We start from the raw sequence: 4,163 nt of genomic DNA, 5'->3' as shown, positions 1-4,163 counted from the left end.
TCATTTTGTAAAACGGCTTTAAAGAGCTGACACTGTCTGGTAAGTAAGTTTACTGTGTTCTAAACAGCAAACAGCATTTTTTTCAACCCGACATCATTTCAGAGTTAAAACAGTGTTAGCTCCTTAGCTAACGATGCTGCTAGCAGCTCCACCCTAAACTGAGGCTTTCATAATGGGAGCGTTAGCATGGTGGCTAAGTGGGTAGGAGCCCATAGTGTTAACTAGTTCTCTGACTGCATGATGGGTTTGTTTAACATGGCTTAACTCAGGACTCTGAAACATGAGCCAGCATCAACTTTGTTGAGTCCTGAGTGAATTTGCCATGTTTACAGAAGCTGGAGTGATGTTAGACAGTTAGGGAGAGCTCAGTAACTCGCTGTATGTTGAGAAGTGCAGGGTGGATGATATGAAGGGCAGTTGGCTCCTAACGGGACAAGGTGTCTGCTTTGCTCATAATAACTGGATGCTCTCTTTAAAGAAGGTGTGTACACAGATCAGCCATATCATTAATACCACCTGTCTAATATGGGTTGTTCCCCCTTGTGCTGCATTAACAGATTTGAGCATTAGAGGCATGAACTCTACAAGACCTCTGAAGGGTTTCTGTGTTCTCTGGCACCAAAACATAATCAGCAGATCTTTTACATCCTGTAAGTTGTGAGATGGGGCCTCAATAGACGCCCATCAATGAGCCTCAGGTGCCAATGACCCTGTTGCTGAAGAGTCACCTGGAACCTTCTGGGTCACTGGGTGCAATGAAGAAGGCTGAGAGCACTGCCTGTGTTCTCCTGCACAAGATTCAGGAATTCAGCCACTTCATCAGAGAGGACGTGAAGGTGGCATGGTGCAGAACTGCTCTCCTGGCCTGGTCCTGCGCGCTCTACTGTCTGGTGGATTCAGGTAAACATCAATTCCATATTTATTAATAGATTTGAACTGTAAACTAAATGAAGTGGTCATGTGATCAATATCAGTGGTCATACTAAAGGCACAGTACAGGCTGGCTAGAACTTGGAGAGTGTAGAAGGAGTTCTTCAGTCTGAACACTGTGCTTTCACTAATCCCACAGTTCCCTAGCTAACACACTGTAATCCGGTTAGCTGCATGATATTATGCCCTTTATTTACAAGGGATGTAAACTACTGTAATGTTAATCATAGGGCTGCTGTATTACACCTAGTGATCAGTGGCAGCTCAGAAGGAATGAGTGGTGTAGCAGATGTAGGTGATCAGTTTGAAGCTTTTGGTGAGTCTGAATCAGAGAGATTAATAACAGAGACTAAAGTCAGAAATGACATTTGGGCTCCATCCAGCTCTTATCACTGCCAACCAGAATCACTGCTATCATGAAGACTAGGTGGATGTGCAGCACCACAGCCAGGCTCCTCATCATCAAATCCTAGTCCTAGTTCCTGTTCTGTACCAGACACCTTCTGCAGTGTGTAGCACAGGATTAGCTTTGTCTTTGTCCTCAAGCTTCATTCCCTTCAGAATGTTTATAAAGAATTTTTATATCATATTTATATTAATAAATATTATATATATTAATATTTCAGTTCTAACTGTCTGCAGTTTAGTCACTGAGGTCAAGTAAACAAAATCTGACTGAGTGCAGTTTGATCATGTTGCTGCTGAACTATGCTCAGACTTACCAAGCAAAACATCCCACAATTTCTTAGAAAATATATTTATTAATGTTTATCCATGTTTAATAAAGAAAATACAGCATAGAATTCACAACAGAGAACGGCAGAATAAAAAGTGATAAATAATATTTAAATATTTGTCTTTTTGGCTTTTGTACACTAAATAAATAAATAAATAAACATGTTTAAGTGACTTTCCCATCCAACATGCTTTTCTCCGTCCGTTTCACCACATTGTTGGATGTGCCGAAAAGTCTGTCCCAGTGACTGAAGAAAGGAGCAAAGTTGCTGCTGGGCTTCTGGTGGTGAAGGTCATGAGCTAGTGCTCCTCCAAGCAGTCCAAAAGGAACAAGGTGGCTTGGGGTCCAGGGCAGGTCGTAGCCAATGTGATCCTCAACAGACAACCAGATGCTGAAGATGGTGAGGGTCCACGTAGTCAGGGGATGGCACCGTAGAAGGAGAGGGTTCAGGTTACTCCAGAAACCCACTGTCATCAGCTCCACTGCACTGAGATGTTCGGTGGACCAGGAGAAGGGCGATATGTAGTCATGGTGGATGGCGTGGACACACTTATACAGGTGTCCGTTCCTGTGATGAGCCATATGCCAGAAGAAGTACTGGGTATCAAAGATGATCAAGGCACCAAGACCCCCGGAGAAAAGCTCCCAGACTGTTGGAGCAAGCACAGGCAGCTGAGGAGCTGGCATCACAGCACTGTTGATCAGAACCACTGGGACCACAAAGACCAGGTGGTTGTACAGCGCCGTGCCCAGGCTCCTCATCATCATGCTGGCGGTCGGTCGCCTCTCCTTTTGGATCTTGTAGCTGTAAAAGGCAGGAGCGTGCTCTCCCAGGAGGTCCAGAATCGCAAAGGGTCAACTGAAGATGAAGTAGCTAGAGAAGGCGAGCATGACGGGGAAGAAAGGTGATGAGACCAGGGAGTAATGATGGAACCGCAGGTAGTCCCACAGTGGCTGGAGAAGCCAGTCTGAAGTCCTGGAAGTAGGAAGCTGCAAAGCAACTTTACTGATGTTCCACATCTTGTGCTCTGCTTTGCTGTAGGGAGAACATACTGGTGTGGAAGTGCCTTCAGCCTTATTTATACTTCTGAGCCAGACAGTCTAACCTGCTCTACAGCCGCGTTACACCAGTTTTTCCTTCACAACTTTTTTCTAAATGTTGGTTTTGTGTGAGTCCAAATTGTGCAGGATTATCTTCATTCCCCAACCTTGAGACTGAACCGAGGGAGATTTACCCCTCCCGAATAACCTCATTTTCACTCTTTTAGAATTTCAGCTGGATTCTGGCTTTTTGGGCTTTCTGTCTGGGTGCTTTCAGTCACACTTTGTGAAAACAGCTCTTTGCTGGTTTCTAGTCTGACTGAGGTTTATTTCCAGTCCATGTCAGACTGTCTAGCCAAGCCTCTCAAACATTGGCTAATAGCTGCTGTATCCCTGCCAAAGCTTCTTAACTCCAAAATCTCCCGAGTAGTGCTGTGCACTGGCCAGCCTTTTCAACTGGACATATCAGATTTCAGAGGCAGACCATTAAATCTAATCTCTCCATTTCTCATAAAATGATGAAGTCTACTGTAATCCTAAACGCTGTTTCTACCCAAATACATGAAGTCTGGTGTAGTAAAACTGGAAACATCCCACATATTATTCCACTGTTTTGAGTTTGGTGAGCGTTTTGTGATCATTTTACAGATCTTTGTTGAATCAACTTATAATAATTGAGTTTATTTGGTTGACATTAGTAAATGGACAGTGATTGGTCCATGTGAGCTTAAAAACACACAGACAGAAATAAACTTCACTGATGTTGGATTGAATCATTTCTCCCATATTGTTGTTTCCCAACAAGTCCAGTAACTGAGTCAGCTGTGCTGGGTCAGTAATATACAGTGGGGTTGTGTGTGGAATACAACCTATTTGAGTAAAACTCTCTCTTTCCTATTGGCTCCTGGTGCCACCTGTTTCCATACTGGGTGTGTCTTTCCCCCTTTACTCACCATCAATATGCAGTAATTTCCCCCAGGCTACATTCCCCTATGTGGTCCCTTGTAATCTGTATAGTGTTCTTAGAGTCTAGTCTTAGTGGTGAAGGCTGTAAGAGCTTGATGGTGCCTGAATGATGAAGTGATCACTAATGTCAAATCTGACAGAGATTTAAAATCTGGACTTTGTTCTTGATGGGTGAAACATTACATGGTCAATCAGATACATTAACTGTTCTCTTAAAGTACAGCAAGAACGAAATTAATTACAATAAATTAATTTAATGTAAATATTTTTCAGTATATTTTGGCGTAATGTAGTATTAACTTCAACATAAACTGAAAAGGTTTATGTGTATGTAAAATGTATTTAGGTGTTTGTATATAGGTTTTAATACATGTACAGTAGTATGTTTAAAGTCCAGGTTTACTTTAAATAGTTCCATTTTAGCTCAGCTAAGTAAACTTCATCAAGTAAACTTCACCCTTTTATCCCTCTTTAAGTGTACTGATCATTA

General features: G+C 42.5%; 1 pseudogene; it reads right to left on the bottom strand.

Annotated features, from left to right (window-relative positions):
• Window positions 1-1,831: 1,831 nt before the first annotated feature.
• Window positions 1,832-2,686, bottom strand: LOC140547758 (cholesterol 25-hydroxylase-like protein 1, member 1; annotated as a pseudogene).
• Between the last annotated feature and the right edge of the window lie 1,477 nt (window positions 2,687-4,163).

This window comes from Salminus brasiliensis, chromosome 25 (genome assembly GCF_030463535.1).
Source record: "Salminus brasiliensis chromosome 25, fSalBra1.hap2, whole genome shotgun sequence".
NCBI lineage: Eukaryota > Metazoa > Chordata > Actinopteri > Characiformes > Bryconidae > Salminus > Salminus brasiliensis.
Note: the sequence above shows the minus strand (reverse complement) of the source record. Positions and strands in the feature narration are given on the sequence as shown.